Below are 19,529 nucleotides of genomic sequence, written 5' to 3' on the forward strand. Positions count from 1 at the left end.
GTGCGGGGTAAAAACTGTTTCTGAGTCTGGTAGTCCGGACCCGAATGCTCTGGTACCGTTTTCCATGTCATGCTAAACGCCACAAATTGTGTTTGTCCAGTCGTATCAATCATCCTAAAGTTACAGAAAATTGGATGCGACTGGTGCAATCAGCACACATTTTTTCAGGATAGTCGAGCAGTTTAAAACAGCAAATTCACAGCTTCGTGTCTTTTAAGCTTTGTGTTTCACTCTCCAAATAGAGGCAGGGGTTCAAATCCCACTCCCGACAGTCAGGCGTTTTACCCTGTCTTTTTTGCCTGCTTTTACACTGTTTCAGTCTTGTTGTGCTCGCTGACAATCACAGTACGAGGAAAACGGAGAAACTGCTTAGCAAAAACATAACGGACAGAAAAAAGCTTCATAAACATGTGAATGTGATTAGCAGCAGTAAGGTATGCATTCAAATGTTTAAGGCTGATTTATAACAGCAGCAGAAGAAAGTTGCAGCACAATGCAATTTGTGAGAATTCATGGGTTTTTATGCTGCTTGGACTTCTTTCAAGCCTATGAGGTGACCCCCGTTTTATTTTCATTTTCAAACTTCAGAACCGAATAACAAAAAGGTTTCATGTGTGACAGCATTCTGTTGCAAATACCGTTTCCACGATGTATTCAGCGACGGGAATGAAATATTTTAGTGCTGGCTCAAATGCGAGGAATTTCAGAAAAACCTGGAAAAGCAACGCTTGCAGTAAATGACATATCTAAAGCGTGTAGTCAGCATGAACAGAACAACGCAATGCTCTGTAAAAACGATCTGAAGCCGCAATTACTCTTTTATCTCAGGTAGTTCATTCCGATACGATGTTTCCGCAGACTAAATGAAATGCCGAACTCCAAACATGTTGTTGCCATTATTGTACTCCTGCTGAAAGAAGAAAGAAAGAAAGAAAGGTGTCCTAAATGAACTTTGTCGCCCGTGGGAGATGTCAAGTGCATTGGACATGAAAAGTTCCCGATAAAACCCATTTCTGTACGTTTCTCTTAGTGTCGGGGCTCCTATTGAATGTAAAGGAGGCAACATGCTCAGCCAGCCGACTCAGCGCTAACCTAACGCAGGTGTCTCAGAGCGGAATTATTCAGAACAGGAGCCTCTACTTCTTTGTATACTGAGCTTTCGGGTGAACGTCAAAGTGAAAGACAAATTCGCAATTTTCACTTTTTGATTAAGGAACAAGAAAACACCATCCTTCAAACTGGATTCAGACCAGGGACATAAGACATACTCGCTGTTTTTTCTACAGTTTTAAGAGCTAGCAACTGAGCTATCGAGAGGTCTAAAATAAACGTTTTGTCACACGCGTAGCCCAATGTAGTGTAGTGTTCCTCTTTATTTAAATCCCAGTTCGACATCAAAATACTCACTCCCCATAGTCTCGTTTAGTAGAAGAAATGCAGGCTTCTACTCTATTAACGTCAAGAGTTCTTCTAAAACATTTGAAGGGATATCAGTGCAGGCGGAAATTGACTCTTTTTCTTTATGATTTGGTCATATGATTTTTCTTCATATGATTTGGTTTTGATTTTGAATCGTTATATTATTAAGTTTGTGCTTTCTCTGTTTTTATCGTATTGTGAACTTATTTTTTAAACAAATGCTTACAAAGGCAAACGGCACACAGTACAAGCTAAATACCCCAGACTGCGTGTAAAGTCCTCCTTGAGGTATGCTTTCAAAATAGCTGCACCAGGCACTTGGACACAGATAAACACAGGGATTTAAAATTCAGGAATATGAATGGTCAATTGCATACAGTTGGGTTTTTTTCGTTTTGTATTTAGCGATTTGTGTATAAATCTTTTAACAATTCATTAAAATGCTAACAATATGTAAAATAAAAACAACAGCAACGTTAAATGCCAGGGAGACGGGCAGTTTTTTTTTACAATCAGATTCCAATCTCTAATGCTGTGTTTGAGAGCTGTGTGTGAGAGCTTACTGTACATAACTTTCCTTTTCTCACATTTTCTGAAAACTATTCCAAAGGGGCACCTGTCACGGACGTCCAAAGGGACTAGCCATGGGGAGTAGGAGAGCGGAAAAAGACCCATATGCGTAGCGGCGAGACGGGAAAAAGGCCCGGGCTCATTAGTGCAAAGAGTTCAGGAATGCCGTAAAGAAACCTATGCCTTCTCGGCCTTTTGGCTAAGATCAAGTTCAAGTGGCATGCCCGCAGTTCTTGTCTTTCCAAAGGTCTAGAAGGCGATCGAAGATTCTGAAGAGTGCTTGAGCTGGTATCGCTCTAGGTTGAGCCTAGGGGGTTAAGGCCAAGCAGCAGCTGAGCTGGGTGGAATCCGGCATCAACGTTCTCTCTCTCTGCTCTCTCCTCTCCTCTCCCCTCCCCCTTTCTCTTGCTCCGCCTCCTTGGCCTCTTGCCTGGAAGTGGGTACACGTGGCCTGCCCGCGGTGCTTGCTTTCTTCCTCGAGACTCGGAAGCGCTATCCGCTCCCTCTCTCTCTCGCTCTCTCTCTCTCCCTCTCTCTCTGCCTCTCTCTCTGCCTCCTTGGCCTCTTGGCTGGGAGTAGGTACACGTGGCCTGCCCGCGGTGCTTGCTTTCCACCTCGAGGCTCGGAAGCGCTATCCGCTCCCTCTCTCTCTCGCTCTCTCTCTCTCTGCCTCCTTGGCCTCTTGGCTGGGAGCAGGTACACGTGGCCTGCCCGCGGTGCTTGCTTTCCACCTCGAGGCTCGGAAGCGCTATCCGCTCCCTGTCTCTCTCGCTCTCTCTCTCTCTGCCTCCTTGGCCTCTTGGCTGGGAGCAGGTACACGTGGCCTGCCCGCGGTGCTTGCTTTCTTCCTTGAGACCCGGAAGCACTTTCCGCTCTCCTCTCTCTCTCTCCTCCTGCGCCTGCACCTAGCTGGGCTTTGCCCACAAGGACAAAGGCCAGGGCTCCCTCGCTGCTCCCTTTGCTCTCTCTCTTTCCCTCCTTTTTTTTTTCTCCCTCAAAGATGGCAGACAAGAGGACATTGATCCGGTTCCACTGGACAAAGAAGACGGAGCCGATGCCGACTGCAAAGGCCTTCTTTATGACCTTCCTGCGAGGAATCTTGCAGTTGGTGGCCGGAGATCTCTACTGCCTCCAGGACAACAAGGCAGAGAGATACATGGAGGCCTAAATGGCTACGGATGCATCGTACGAAAAGGCAACGAGACTGATCAGGGAGAAAGGTAAGCACCCTGGTTTCTCTGATTACAGGCCGGAGCCGATGAGGAAGACGAATCAGAGGACCATCACGGTTTGCACATACAATCCCTACGTACCAGCGGAACGGGTAACAGCGTACCTAGGGAGGTATGTAACCGTGGTGGGAAAACCGACAGAGATCAGGGACAAAGGCGTCTGGTACGGCAAACGCCAGTACCGAGTCCTCCTGAAGGAGGACCCAGAGGGCGTTGACGGTTTCCAGCACCCCCCGGCTCGCTTCAACATCGGAGCCGACAGGGGGTACCTCTACTACCCCAAGATGCCGGATTTTTGCAGCAAGTGCAGACAGTCCGGCCACAAGACAAACACATGTGACATCGTCAGATGTCACAACTGCAATGAGGACGGGCACCTGGCAAAAACCTGCCGGGCAGCCAAAAAGTGCGACGGATGCGGCGCCGAGGGACACCTCCTTCGCCAATGTAAGGTAAGCAAACCTTCGTTTGCGCAGGTGGTGGAAGCCGGCAGGCAGAAACCGGTCTCCAGTCAAAGGGAGAGGGCTGAGAACAAAGAACCCGCACCTCCCCCGCTGAGAACCGAAACTGCCGAGGCCACACCCCCAGCCGCATCGGTGCCACAAGATGGCCGCCAAGAAGAGGGACAAGACGGCCGACCGGAGTAAGGGTCCTGGATAACTCCCAGCAAAAAGGGAAAGCGATAGCGGGAGAAGAGACCCAGGGTGGACCCACTTTCGGAAGGACAGAAAAAAAGAGTGGTAAGGGAAAACCGTTTCCTCGTCCTAGAGGAAACGGAACTTTCTTCCCTCGAGGCCCAGGAACAACCGGAGGAGGCTCCCCAGGAAACGGAACCCCCCTCCCCCGAGTCCCACGGACAAAAGGAGGAGGCAGCCCAGGAAGAGGTAACCCCCTCCCCCGAGGCCCAGGAACAACAGGAAGAGGCAGCCCAGAAATTGGAGCCCCCTTCCCCCGAGGCCCAGGAGAAACTTGAGGCCCCCGAAACTCCCGGAGAAAGGGAAGAAAGGAGCCTTCCCGAAGCGGTGGCGGAGAGTATCCTCGAGGACGACGAGGATTATTTCGAAGCCGGCCTGGAGCCCGGACTGATGGTAGGGCTGGACCTGTCCAGCATGTTTACATTTCAGTCCCCAGCGAAACCTGGAGGGAGCCCAGCATATTCCCCCCAGGACCCGAACGAGAGGAGTTACATCTAGGCTAAACAGTGCCCAGATGTAGACTCCCAAGTTTCAACTGTAAGTACAGAGAGGAGGTTTAACTTTCACTAGTTTAACCATGACTGTGAAACTAACCTTCCTAACAACTAACGTGAGAGGGCTGAGAGACCCCGTGAAAAGACGGGGAGTCTTTCATGATCTGGCCTCAAAGTCTTTCTCAGTTTGTTTCTTACAGGAGGTCCACCTGAAGGATGAAAGCGACAAGCTGACATTCACCAGGGAATGGACGAAGGGAGAATCATGCTGGAGCGTAGGAGGGGTCCACTCTTCCGGAGTGGGAATTCTCCTCGGAAACCCAGAGATGACGCTGGTTTCCTCCTTCTCGGTGGTGCAGGGCCAGATCCTGGTCGCAGACATCGACTGGAGGGGGCAGAAGTTGAGAGCAATTAACGTCTATGCTCCAACAGAACCCTCTATCCTGAAGGAAGTGTTTGCTGACCTGGCCAGCTGCTGCACCACCAACAGACAGATGGTGCTCGGCGGGGACTTCAACGTTGACCGGGAGAAGGGGAGCGACGCTAGCTCGGCAGAGCTGGAGTCGCTACTCAAGCAGTTCTCCCTGGTAGACGGCTTCAGACGGTGCCGCCCTAACGACGCCGGAACGACCTGGAAAAACTCCCTGGGAGTGTGCACCCGCCTGGACTACATCTTCCTGCACACGACCTGCTCCCTTGAATCGGCGACGGTGTCCCCGGCGTGGTATTCCGACCACGGTCGCTTGACGGTGGTGGCTAACACCAGCCTGCCGGCATTCGGTCGTGGGTACTGGAAGCTGAACTGGGAGATACTGGAGGAAGACGACTTCAGGGCACTGTTCCGGTAAGACTACGCGAGCTGGGTTGATCTGAGAGACGGCTACAGCTCCGTGGTGGAATGGTGGGAGTCGGTGAAGGACGGGACCCGAACCCTGGCGCAGACGTACTGCAGACGGAAGGCGGCCAGGGAGAGGACTGAAGCTGCACGTCTCCAGAGGCAACTCGAGGAGGAGTACAGCTCCGCTAACGGGGGAGGAGCCTTCAATTCAGCCCGGGCACGGGACCTGAAGGAGAGGCTCCGCAAACTGCACACCGAGAAAGCCAAGGCTTTCCTGGTCAAGGCACAAAGGGAGCATTATGAAAATAATGAAACCTGTTCCTCCTATTTCTTCAACCAGGTCCGGGGAGCCCAGAAAAAGAGGGTGATCCACAGCCTGAGACGGGGAGATGGAGAGGAAGTGCTGGACGAGAGCGACAAAGTAGAAGCAGCCACCGCTTTCTACACGGAGCTCTTTTCAGAAAAGCAGACGGAGGTGGAGGCAGGCGATGCTTTTCTGGAGGGGCTGAAGGCACGAGTACCGGAGGAGGTGAGGGAGGACTTGGAGGGTCCGATAACGGCCGAGGAGCTGAAGGCGGCGTGCTTGTCCATGGAGAATGGCAAGGTGCCGGGGCCGGACGGACTCCCCAAGGAATTCTACACCTGCTTCTGGGACACCCTGGCGGCAGATCTGGTGGAAGTGGTGCAGGAGATCTTCCGCCGGGGGAAACTCGGAGACACCATGAGGGAGGGCATCATCTCCCTGCTCTTCAAGGGAGGAGACGCCGCCGACCTCAAAAACTGGAGGCCGATCACGATGCTCTGCTTGGACGTAAAGATCCTGTCCAAGCTCCTGACCGGCAGACTGAGAACCACCCTCCCCCACATCATCCACAGCGACCAGACGTGTGGAGGGGCGATCCGTCAGCTGGAACCTCCAGCTGACCAGAGACGCCATCGCCTGGGCCGAGGACCGGAACGTGCCCATGATGGTGGTCAGCCTGGACCAGGAGAAAGCCTTCGACAGAGTGAACCACAGCTATCTGTTCAGGGTGCTGGAACGCTTTGGTTTCGGAGAGAGTTTCAGCCGCTGGATTCAGATTCTGTACTCTGACGTGGGCAGCAGAGTGAACGTGAACGGAATCCTGGGGGATTTCATTCCCCAGGAATCCAGAGTACGACAGGGCTGCCCCCTTTCACCCCTTCTCTATGTTCTCTTCACAGAGCCCTTAGCAGAGGCGGTGAAACGGGACCCCATCATCGACGGCCTGGAGATACCGGGAGGCGCGGGGGAAACCCTGAAGATCTCCCAGTACGCCGACGACACAACGCTGTTCCTGATGTCAGACAGGGGGTTGAGGAGGGCCCTGCAGGTCATGGAGCAATACTCCAGAGCCTCGGTGTCGAAGCTCTACCGCCGAAAGAGCAAACTGAAGTTCTTCGGGCCCTGGAAGCACAGGACGATGGCGCCGGAGGGTCTCGAGCTCTGCACGGAGCCCCTCAGAATACTGGGGGTTTCCTTCCAGAGCCGGGACAACGAGACCAACAACTGGACCGAGAGGATCTCCAGGGTGAACGCCAAGCTGGGTCTGTGGAAAACGCGGTCGCTGTCCTACACAGGGAAAGTGATGGTGTTGAAAGCAGACGTCCTGCCGGCTTTGGTTTACCTGGCGGTGGTGTACCCGCTGCCGGCTAGACTCAGACGAGCGCTGCAAGGGATGATCTTCGACTTCGTCTGGGGCGGCAGGTACGAGTACATCACGAGAAACCGGATGTGTCAGCCGGTCGAGGAAGGGGGTCGAGATGTCCCACATTTCCCCCTGAAACTCGACTGCATCTTTTACTGCAACCTCTGTCGGGCGCTGCGGGAGCCCATCGGCCACAAGTACCAGTACTTTGTCAGGCTGTGGCTCTCCATCCCGATGAGGCACTTGGTCCAGTGGTCAAACACTGGGCCCAAGGCAGAGAGGCGACCAAAGTTCTACACCCACGCTGTCAAGTGGAGCAGGAGGTACGAGGCCACGAGACAGCCAGAGCTCTGCACCAACCACAGAGCTCTGTACAAAGAGGTGAGGGGGCATCTGGTCGCCGACGAAAGGCTGCAAGTTCCCAGACAAGTCTGGGAAAGGACGCAGCCTAAAGAACTGGACAACGAACTGAAGGACCTCAACTGGATGGCCGTACACAAGAGACTGGCTACCAGAGAGGTCCTCTACAGACACTCGCTTACCAGGAACCCGCATTGCCCCCGGGACACGTGTTTCGTCGAGGAGACTCAGGAGCACGTGTTCTGGAGCTGCCCCTTCGCCAAGGCGGTGTGGGGCAGAATGGACATGTGTGAGATGTTTTCTTTTTTAGATGTGTTTTTTTCGGAATAAAGTATATTTTATAAGAAAAAAAATATGCGAGCTTACTGCCTCCTACGGGCTCTGTATTTGTTAGCGATACAATACCGGCCGTGGAGAAATGAAGTGAGGAGGGTGTGTACATTAAAAGGCTCATAGCGTCCCTGGAGGGGCTCAAACCACCACCCTTTTTGTTAACAACTGAGCCACAAAGACGCATGTACAGCTTAATACTTCTCGGTCTCAGTGAAAGTGATACACTCCGTAAAATTTCCAGAGATTCATTTATTTTAAAAGGAAAATCACCAACAGCGGCCGAGATCTACTGGAGTTTTTTCATTCTATACTGCGATTTCTGAAGGGTACCCTGTGAAAATACGAGTTTTGACGAGAAGGGATGGACATATAAGGTCAAAAGGCTTGGGGAATTGAACTTTAAGGTGAAGACTGCGGGTTCAGTAGCAGCAGAACCTGATCAGTATCAGTTGACTCCGATATACTTTGAAAATGAACTTGGGGATTTAGAGTCAGACGTGCTACCGTTGCACCATGGGGTACTTAATTTAAAAAAATAGAAAAAACAATCAGTGTTCCTGGATCTGTAATTGAGAACAACACCTACACAAGAGCTGCGCAGGAAGAATAAAATGTGGTCTGGGAAGAAAAGACTCTCTTCGGAAGAGCTGCGCTCTTCACAGATTTTTCTTTGTGAAGCTCATTTGTCTCCTTTGGGGAATTCAAAGGCACAGACAGCCGTGACTTCATGGCCCAATGGTAGCGTGTCTGACGCCAGATCAGGAGGCTGTGTGTTCAAATCATGTCGAGGTCAGCTGTTACTTTTTCAGGTTCTGCTGGTCCTGAACACGGAATTCACACCATGCAGTTGAGTTCTATCTGTACACCACATAGATAATCTAAACAAAATAGAGCAGTACAGGACACGCAGTGTGGAGCTCACACAGGCTTACAGTCTCCAGCATTGGAGTGAAGGGGAAAAAAAGAACTTTGTTTTTTTTTTTTAAGTGAAAAGGCACAGTTCACATCTGCTTAACATCACGTCCAACTTTAGAGACAGCTACATTAGATAATGGAATCCCGGAAGTTTCAGATAACTTTTTTTAATACAGGTTCAAGCAAACCTGAAAGTTAATGTGTTTCCGGACACTTTTGTTTTATTAAAAAGTGTCTGAAGCCTGAAAATGTAATTTGAAAAAAAAAAAACCGCTATTGGACATTAGCAGCTGCTTTTTGTAACGATTTGCTATTTCATGCTGGAAAACAAAGGAAACAGACCCAACGTTTGCTTTCAGGTGCGGTTCATTACATAATATACATTATTACTGAGGAGCTTGAAAAAAATTTACACGAGCCAGGTAGAAGTCGAACCTACAATCTTATGATCCGAAACCAGACGCGTTGTTTATTAAACCGCTGGCATTTCACATGACCTGAATTCCCCCATAGGATGCTCAGCGTCGCTACTAGTAATGCACCGCTCCGTCTAAAATTTCAAAGTGAGAAACATGTGTTTTCTGATTTTTTATGAGTTTTAAAATATAATCTCTTTAAATCAGACAAGGGGTTTATGTTTCGCACTGAAATTCCGATTGACTGAGAATTCAAAGAAAGACTGTTTTCTTTCACAACACCGTATAATTATCACATCCACCAGACTCTCCAACCTCTCCAGACCTTGCTGGTTGAGCAATTGCTCCGATAAATTAGGTCACGTATCATGTTAAATCATTTCTTCTCAACACAACATTTCCTGGTGCACGTTTTCTCTATGAAAAAAAAGACATTTTTCCCTTGCATGATTTCTCGTTTTTTATCAAAGCGTACAGAAATAAAAAAGAAGAAGAAATAGTGTGGCAAAAGAACTCTGTCGCCCTTGGGAGATGTCAAACGCATTGGACATGGAAATGCCAGATAAAAGCCAGTTCTCTTCGTTTCTCAGTGTCGGGGCTGCTATGTAAAAGAGGCAATTTGCTCTGAGCTCAGGTTAAACGCTTACTGAACGCAGATGTCCAGAGCGGTGTGTCCAAGCGGCTGTAAAAGGTGATGGGTGTCCTGTCACCGTAGCCTAGTTGGTTAAAGCGCTTCTCTATTAAACAAAAGAACCGAGATTCAAATCCCAGCCGTGTCTTTCTTCCTATCTTGTAGTACAGAACGTACCATTTCGGGCAATCACAAAGGGCTTGATTTCGTTAAATGCATGTGTTCATTTCCTTTCTGGAAAACTTGTTTTTGATGAAATTCACACAGCTTGCGAAAAATGAAATTCAATTATTGGTTAACAGTGCAGAAGAAATATTACCATATATTACCAAAATAAACGGTAAGAGATTTTGTTTTAACCGAAAACCTCTGATTCGAGAAAAGAACACACCAGTCTCTGTGGCGCAATCGGTTAGCGCGTTCGGCTGTTAACCGAAAGGTTGGTGGTTCGAGTCCACCCAGGGATGGGATTCTTTTGCGATGTAAACGTTGTCTTTAGTCGATTGGATTTTTCAGCGAAACCATAACCATTTTAATATTTGCAGGAAATGCGAGTGTGTAACACGTGTCAGGGTCACCGAGAAATGTCCAATAATGCCCAACATTGCAACTCCCCAGAAAACCATATTCACCCAAAACAAATTATCGTCGAATCTTCATTTATACTCCAGTTGAATCCTCTGCTGAAATATTTTAAAAATACTGTGCAGGTTTGTTTGAGACTTGACAAGCATTGTTAAGATAGCACTGTGCAGTTGGATTTTGATATTTTGACATATTTACCTTAATTTTAAACATAAATACTATACAGTCTATTGTAATTTTCAAATATGTTAGCTGAGGATGCAAAGGGGTGAAAGGGAAAGGTCAGAGGGTATAGTAAAAACAAGGTTAGGATTGGTGGAGGTGGCAGGGGTGTTGATGGTTTTTCTCTGTAGAGGATGATTGAGTTTTTTATCCTTCTCTGAAGTGAGAAATTGGAAGAGTTGGGAGTTGAGGGATCTGATGAGGTTAGTTATAAAAGGAAGTTGATGTGGAGCTGTTAGCTGTAAAACTTCCTAACATCTTTGATGTTGTCATCAAAGATAAACTGCAGCAAGCAAAGATAAAGAAAATTATCTTTGCTTACTGACCTGTCTTTCTCACACCTGAAGAAGGCTCCACAGCCAACATGTTATGTTTCCTTTCTTCTCTTTTCAGCATGGAATAATCCTTTACTTTTTCCTTTGCAGCCTACGCATGCTGACACAGCTACTCACCTGATATATAACATTCCTATAATCGCAACTATGAATGTCCACTGTGGGTATTTTTTCCATTATTATTTATTTTGGCATTGAAGCATATTTTATGTAATAGCGAAGTGTCATAATCACTGAAAAACATATTTTTTTCATTTAGAAAGAATTAAAAAAATATAAATCACTATGAATTACATTTAACCTGTTCTGATCTAGGTTTTCTATATACTTTAACATGCCATGTTCAGAATGTCACAACGCAGAAATGCAACAGAGAAGTTTTGTAATTACAAATCTTCTCTTACCTTAGTGTCAGAATACTAAGATGTTTTGGTAACGAGGAAGGAGGGAAAAAGTAATTCAGCACAAGGGGTGCTATTTTATTGACTATAAATCCTCACATGGATTTGTGATTTGTGATTTGTAATTTTGTGTCTCTTACCAAAGTGTCAGAATACTAAGATGTTTTGGTAACGAGGAAGGAGGGAAAAAGTAAATCAGCAGAAAAGGTGCTATTTTTTTGACTATAAATCCTCACATGCCATGTTCAGAGGGTCATATTAAAAAATGGTACAGTAAATTTTCTTATACTTCATGATTTTCATAATTTGTTACATTGTGTCTCACACCTTTGTGTCAGAATTCTGAGATGTTTTTTTCTAAACAGGGGCCATCGCAATACAACAGAAAGAGCAATTAGCTTTTCCCTATGAATTCTCTCATGCCATATTCAGAGGGTCATATTTTAAAAATGGTACAGCAACATTTCCTGAAGTTCAGGATTTTGAGAGTCTGTTACATTGTGTCTCACACCTCAGTGGCAGAATTGTGAGACGATTTTATAATCAGGAGGGAGGGTCATAGCAATAAGCAGAAAGTGTCATCACCCTTTGCTCATCCTCCGTTAACCATATATTCACATATGCCATGTTCTAAATGTCCCATTGTAAACTGCTATAATAACATTTCTTGCAAAATGCAAGATTTTGAGACTTCACGTTTTGCCTTTGTCTTATTTACTTGTTGTCTAACATGCCAGTTTGTGTTATTGTGAGTTTTGAAAATTGGTTTTCGATTTTCTGAAATGTGTTTCATACAAAAATGCAATTTGGATAATCATTACTTACATATTCCCCTTTACTGGGGATATGTGCAGTAATCAACTCGGATTAGTATTTTTAAAACTTACTATAGAGAGCCATCTACAGGCGAAAGGCGGCATAACATCACAGCAGCAGCATTTAAGGTGGAACAAAAAACGCGAATAAGAAGCTGGCGAATAAGCAGCCAACTTCAGCCTCGTTAATGCAATAGGATTGGGTGAGGTAGAAAAATATTTCTTCCTCTGAATCCTAACATTTTTGTAGGTGTTCTAGGACTTCTCGCCTCAGATAAAGCTGCCAATACATCACTTATTTCGACTCTATCAATATCAGCAGTGTTATCAGTACTGAGCCCTAAGTGTAGGTCCTGTCATCATATAAAAACTTGAATGTATCGACTGCATTCACCTGAAAAAATCTGATAAAATTGAAAAATACATCGGAAACAAATTTGCACTGTTTTTTTTTTCAGATCCAGAAGAGAATCATCATGAGACTCAAAACAGACCTGTTAGTAGTATAAAGCGACACCTTTCGTCAAACTTTTGACAGGTACCACGCCCCCTTTTCCAGCCAATGGTAGTCTGCGGTGGTTGGCTGTCCCGCCCCCTTGCCAGCCAATGGCGTGTTGTTATTTGTGCATGTCCCACCCCCTCAGGAGCCAATGGTGTGTCGTTGTTGGAACTCCCGCCTCCCCCCCAGCCGGTCGGTCCGGAGCCTCAGGGTCCCAAAGCCCCAAGGCAGTGCATCCCTCGCTTTAGGTGTGTGAAAGTGTGTATTGGTTTGTAAGGGGACCATGTCTGCCGTGGGGTTGAGTGCGCTCTATTATAACCCTAGGAAATCGGGTAGTTACGGCGGCGCAGGGAGTCTGGTGCGGGCCGCGAGATCCCGGGGTGTGAGCGGCGCTAGCCGTGGCCGGGTGGCCGAGTGGTTGTCCGGCCAGGCTGCTTATACGCTGCACAAGCTGAGTCTCAAAAGCAGCAGGGGTGCAAGCACACACACACACACTGACTGCGTAAAGTCTCACGGAAAGAATTCGCAGGACAAACACCATGTGAAATGTGAACCGCTTTATTTCAACAGGGGGTTTTCAAACACAGAAACAGCGCAGCAGCACTTTTTACACAAGTTACAGACTCCAGTTTGCAAGTATGTGAAATGTGAACCGCTTTATTTCAAGTGGGGGTTTTCAAACACTGAAACAACGCAGCACACACGCGTTACTGGCTCCTGTTTGCATTCAACAATTAAATGTTGGTGCGGAAAATTAGTTCGGTACACGTAACCACCACCCCAACATTGCTGAGAAACTTTGCGGCATCTGAAAAAGCATTCATAAACCCCTTCCGCTCCCCGTGTCTAAAGCCATGCGAACCACACTGGGCGATCTGATCTAGCAGGGCAAAAAAATTTGCCTGCGTAATCAGCGGGATGGTGTTACCACAGGTTCTGAGCAAAAGACGCTGTATTTTGGAATACACACTGTAGAACCCCCCAGTGTTTTTTCTGTTTGGGAGTGTTAAAAAACCTTATTTTAAAACTGCTTAGCTTTTAAAGTTAAAAGCGACTGGTCTGTGCGTGGGTCTATAGGCCGTTAACCACGCCGCTTGACCCAGTAGCGCCACCACAGCCGTAAAGGAAACCGGTGTAACAACATGTCCGTGTAACTTGTTCCATTCACCTGCAGCCCTGTGTGTAAGGATGCGCCACATGTGTGGCGTTTTTATCATAGTTATCGTAGTTTTCTGATTTTGACAGTTTAGATTTCATTGATTGTTGTGTTGAAAAGTCTTTTATTTTTAACACCGTGTAGTTTTCTGATTTTGAGATGTGGAGCATTGGCGTGGTAATAAAAAGTCTTTTTTTTTCACACAGCCGCTGTATCGACGAGCGGCGAAACAAATGTGGCGGAAACGTCGGACCCTAAGGTGGTGACTGCATCGGAGACGGCTGTTAAGACCCTGACCAAAGCCAGACGTGTCAAGCCTGCGGAGAGAAATCATAACGCCCCTAAAGACTTAGTGTTGGGTGATGTGCTAGATTCAGTGCGCGGTATTACACAGTCACTATCAACGGCGATCAGTAATGAGGTGGCCAAAAAACGAGCTTTAGAGCATCTAAGAGCGGTTTTAGCCGGTGTACAAACCTTGTTTCCAAAACAGATCCAGGTTTTCACCGCTAACCTCTTAGATATAATTTCTACAGAAGATGCAGCTCTAAGCTCAGGATTTCAGACCATGATGATGATATTTCATGCTTCATTGGTGCAAAACCCCGGTGATAAATGACTAAACATGCGGTCTAAAAAGTGTTTAAAAGACCGAGCGCTTGCCAACAGCAAGCGTTTGTACATAAATAAAAGAATTAAACTGGCAAAAGCATGTTTGTTGCGTCGTCAAAGATTCAGAGAGAGGCATCAGATTTCCCAAGGGCCGCCCGAACCACGCAATGAGAATGCCGTGGTAGAAAATAACTTAAGGCCCGAGGTTGTTGTAGCAGAACAGGATGTCGGTAACCGAGAACCGGTTGTACTGAACGATCTGAATCAGGTTGGTAGCGGTGCAGGGGCGAATAGAGACCCCTTAGTTTTCCTGGACCGTATACGTAGTTATAACAGGTCTTATAATAATTTTAGAGCAACAGAGCACCATGAAGAATTTCGTTTTGTTAATCTCGACAGAATAACCTCGTATGTACAGGCTATAGACGCTGTGCATGGTGCAGTCCAGAGAATATTGGATGAACTTTCTCCAAACATCGGGGCGAATGATTTTGTACAGCTGCGTTTGACTGCGGGTGGTTTTAACAAGCCCTTGTTCTCACGCAGGAGACACCCCGGAGAATTAAATGCTGCCGATTTTTTAAGCCACATCTCGGACCTCTTACAGAGCCACACAGAGGTTCTCACCAATGACAGCCACCGCTTAGTGGTGACGATAGTTAGGAATATGCAGGGGGGTGCCCGCTAAACGAATGCACAAAGAGTTGGGTTTTCCAGAGAATCGGAAAATTAGTTTGTCAGACATTACCGCTTTTGAAAAACATTTAAAGGTGGTCATTAAAATTTTGTACCACGACCAGGGTGATTGGAAATATTTTACAACGGGACCCACACCACCAAATTTCTAAAATACTTTTTGTTCTACTGCATGAAGAGCATTTTTATGGGGTTTTAAATATTAAAGCTTTTGTGGGGGCGGCGTATTTTTGCACTAACTGCCATGTGGCGTATAGCCACAAGAACGCACACGCCTGTGTTAAAGCTTGTAAAACCTGTTTAGATCCCCAGTGTTGCAAAATTGATGCCGAAATTCAGAATTGCCCGGCCTGTAAGGTCTTTTGTCGTAGCTCTCAGGGGTTGGCAAGACACTTGCGGAATGCAGCGACGGGTGTGAGTAAGTGTGAGCGCAGGGTCTTTTGTGAGAAATGTCGGGTTTATAACCTCGCAAGTCACAAATGTAAAGAGAAACTGCTCGCGTTGTAACAACGTGATCGACACCCCAGACACAGATTTGTGCTACATACCGCCTTTGGACAACCCCAAAATTTCAAACAAGTACATTTTTTTCGACTTTGAATGCATGCAAGAAACAGGGACACACATACCAAATTACGTCCATGCCCTTCATATTGACAAACGAAGCTGGGAATTTTATGGTGAAACTTGTCTAAAGGATTTTGTGTGTAAATTTATCGATAGACGTTTTAAAAACCATACGTTCATATCACACAATGGCAAGGGATATGACAATTACCTAGTTATCAGACAGTTGTTAGCTGAAAAGATGGACGTTGAACTAATTAATCAGGGTGGCAAGATAATGTGTATGACTGTAAAAGCTCTGAACATCAGATTTATCGATTCTTTAAACGTTCTACCTATGAAATTAAGCAAACTGCCGGCCGCCATGGGGTTCCCTGGGGCTAAGGGGAATTTTCCACACTTGATGAACACTTCAGAAAACCAAAATTATGTCGGACCGATGCCGCCGCCAGAACTTTACGGCGTTAACTACGTGCTGCCGAGCAAGAAAGCCGAGTTTTTGGTTTGGTAAGAAGAATGCAGGGGAAGTGTATTTAACTTACAGAGAGAGTTGAAACGTTACTGCCAGTTGGATGTGGCAATTCTAAGAGAAGGCTGTATCAGGTTTCGGGACGAGGTCATGAATATGACCAGACAGACACGCGTGACTGAGTCAGGGGCCGCCTGCGTTGTCTGCATCGACCCCTTTCAGTTTGTGACCATCGCTAGTGTCTGCATGGCCATGTTCAGACTTATGTTTTTACAGGAAGAGACGATTGCGTTGCTACCCCATGAAAATTACCACCGCCAGCAAAAACGATTTTCTACACCCAGCATTCAATGGCTTATGTACATCGAACACACAGAGCCCATTAAAATCCAACACGCGTTAACCACGGCCGGTGAGTTCAAGGTTGGCCCATATTTTCTGGATGGTTATGCTGTAATTGACGGAGTGCCGACAGCCTTTGAGTTCAACGGTTGCTTTTTTCACGGTTGTAGCGTTTGTTATTGTAAAAACGATTTTAATCCGCTGACAAACACTACTTTTGGTTGGTTGTACAGAAAGACGATGGTGAAAATTAATTTTCTCAAAATGAGAGGTTTTAACGTGCGTGTTTTGTGGGAGCACGAGTTCAGAGACATGCTTGTTGAAAATGGAGACTTGGGTAAATTTCTAACAGCTGCGCAGTTACCAGAGGCCTCTGCAACCGCGCGAGTCGCTTTTTGGGGGGGAGAACAAATGAGATTTGTTTGCATTACACAGCGCAGCCCGGTGAAAAAATCCATTACTATGATTTCACCAGTCTGTATCCATTTGTGAACAAAACTAAAAAATACCCACTGGGGCACCCCCGAATAATTTATAAAAACTTAAATTATTTAAAACAATATTTCGGTTTAGCAAAGGTGAAAGTTTACCCACCCAGATGTTTGTACTTTCCAGTTCTTCCAACCAAAATTGACAAAAAAACTGTCAACACTGTCGTACATGTGGTGAAACAAAACAGACCACCCCCTGTGAGCACGGTGATGAAGATCGCGCCTTGACTGGTGTCTGGTGCGCCCCTGAATTATGGCCTTAGATCTGGGGTATAGAGTGGGTAAAATTTATGAAATTAGGCATTTCGAAAAGGCCTCACACGATCTTTTTACAGACTACATCAAACTGCATCTGAAAGGGAAACAGGAAGCTTCGGGGTTTCCAGAGGGGTGTACAGATGTCGCGAAACAACAAAGATATATCAGCGAATATTATGAAAAAGAGGGTGTCCGGCTGGACCCCAGCAACATTAAAAAGAATCCGGCCAAAAGACAGCTTTCAAAAATTGCCTTGAACAGTTTGTGGGGGAAGTATGGACAAAGAGACAATTTACCACAGACCACCATTGTGAGAAACCCCGATGAATTGTTCAGGTACTTATTTACGCCATATCATGAGGTGTCAGCCTGCAAGTTTATCAATGAAAACACAGCCTGTGTTATGTGGAAACACACTAAACACTAAACACCACTATATAGGCCATTCAAACACTAACATTTTCATCGCTAGCTTTACAACCGCCTTTGCCCGCTGGGAGTTATACAATCTGCTAAACGCTTTGCAAGGCCGCTGTCTGTACCACGACACAGATTCCGTTATCTTTGTGAGCCGGGAGGGTGAGTGGAATCCGGGGCTGGGTGACTATTTGGGTGAGCTGACCAGCGAAATCGATGCTGGACAACACATCACCGAGTTTGTATCAACAGGACCCAAGTCGTACGGGTACAAGCTGTCTGGTGGGAAAGCCTGTTTAAAGGTGAAAGGCATTACGCTCAATGTGAACAATTGTGAAAAAGTTAACTTTGAGAGTCTGCGGGACTTGGTTTTTGACTATGGCGTTAACCCTTTTGCAGAGTGCCGGGAATTTAAACACATTTCTATTCAACAGCCGATGATCGTGCGTGTTAAAAAGGATTGGCGCAGTGAGACCCGGACCTTAAAGAAAACCCAGAAGGTGGTGTACGACAAGCGGGTGCTGCAAGAAAATTTGACATTGTTGCCCTACGGATATTAACACGATGGTTGTCAGGTTAAAACACCCTTTTTCATGCATTTTGTCCTGACCCTCGAATTGCGGTAAAAGTTATTTTATAAAACAGCTCTTGGAGAACAGTGATACCGTTATGACTCGTAAACCCGAAAACATAGTCTGGTGTTACAGCTGCTGGCAACCTCTATACGCTGAGTTGCTTGTGAAATTTCCATACATTCAGTTTATAGAAGGGCTACCGACGTCGTTTTCCGACGACCAGCTACTGCCACCGGATAGAGTAAATTTGATTATAGTTGATGATTTGATGGAGTCTGCGTGTGAAAATAATGAGATAGAAAAAGCTTTTACAAAATACGTACACCACCGAAACCTCAGCATCATGTATATCGTCCAAAATGTGTTTTGTCAAGGCCGGAAAAGTAGAACCATAGCGTTAAATACAAAGTACATGGTGCTGTTTAAAAACCCTAGAGATAAACTACAGATTCCAACCCTGTCACGGCATATGTATCCCGGTAAAGCCCGATTTTTTTGGAAGCGTTTGATGACGCTACTAAAAAACCTTTCGGTTACTTGTTGGTGGATTTAAATGCCGACACCCCAGATGACTATCGCTTGTGAACAGGTCTTTTCCCCCCAGATGTACCCGTGGCTTATGTATTTAAAGAATCTAAAAGTCGGTGATCTCGCAACCACAGACTCAGTCAAAAAAACACGTTCGGGCCGTCGTCATGTCTTCACGCATTCGGAGAAACCTGACACTTACATTTTCTGGTAAAAGCCAGCCCCAGTCACCGGAAAGCTATTCTCTGTGGGGCTTTAGATGATCTTGTACAGGGAATAGCTAAGCCTGCTAAGCAGTTTGGGACCCTGAAGAGAAAGCATAAGCTTTTAAAGACTTTGAGTCAAAGGGGTCTTTTTCTTAAAAGAAAGAGACTCTTGGTGAACCAGTCCGGCAGTTTTATCGGGACACTGTTGAGTATTGTAGTACCATTGATTACGGAGCTTCTACAACACCGATAATGGACCACAATGAAAAAAAATGTACCTTGTACCTCAAAAACAGCTCGATCGACTCCTAGACTGGTCCGGCAAAGAAACCGATGTGAGAAAAATAACAACCCGCAGGTTGGATGACGAAATGAGAGACATTTTTTAGAACTCGCATCTGCCTGAATATGAAAACGTGAAATTATATAATCAGCTGTTACAACGGTATTTGACATTAGTATGCCAGGAAGTTTCTGAAGAGGGGACTTTAACTGTTGTACGACCCGAAAATGCACCCGCCGATCTATCACACGCATTACCACAACAGCCGTCATCGACCGACGCTGACTTTGGGTATATTTTAGACAGTGCATCTCAGTGGTTCCAGAGAAATGCCGAGATATTGTTAAAGACTGTGGCACACAATAAACCGTTAATAGCCGGGAATTAAAGAAAATTTGTGTACAAGGGGGCACCCGTTGAGGGCTCTCACATGATTGATCTTGTCAGGGCTCTCACACAACAGCAATCAGTTGAGGCCGGTAAGAAGCTAAAAGATTGGGAT

The 19,529-nt window shown here is 46.3% G+C and overlaps 1 protein-coding gene and 1 non-coding gene across 2 annotated transcripts in view; one reads left to right on the forward strand and one right to left on the reverse strand.

The window, feature by feature from the left end:
- LOC138242777 (zinc finger protein 271-like) overlaps positions 1-19,529 on the reverse strand; it is a 362,720-nt gene that overhangs the window by 53,191 nt on the left and 290,000 nt on the right. The window lies entirely within an intron of this gene.
- trnan-guu (transfer RNA asparagine (anticodon GUU)) lies at positions 9,964-10,037 on the forward strand. The gene has a single exon. It is a non-coding gene; the product is annotated as a tRNA-Asn (tRNA).

The sequence above is a fragment of the Lepisosteus oculatus genome, chromosome 14, assembly GCF_040954835.1.
Source record: "Lepisosteus oculatus isolate fLepOcu1 chromosome 14, fLepOcu1.hap2, whole genome shotgun sequence".
Lineage (NCBI taxonomy): Eukaryota > Metazoa > Chordata > Actinopteri > Semionotiformes > Lepisosteidae > Lepisosteus > Lepisosteus oculatus.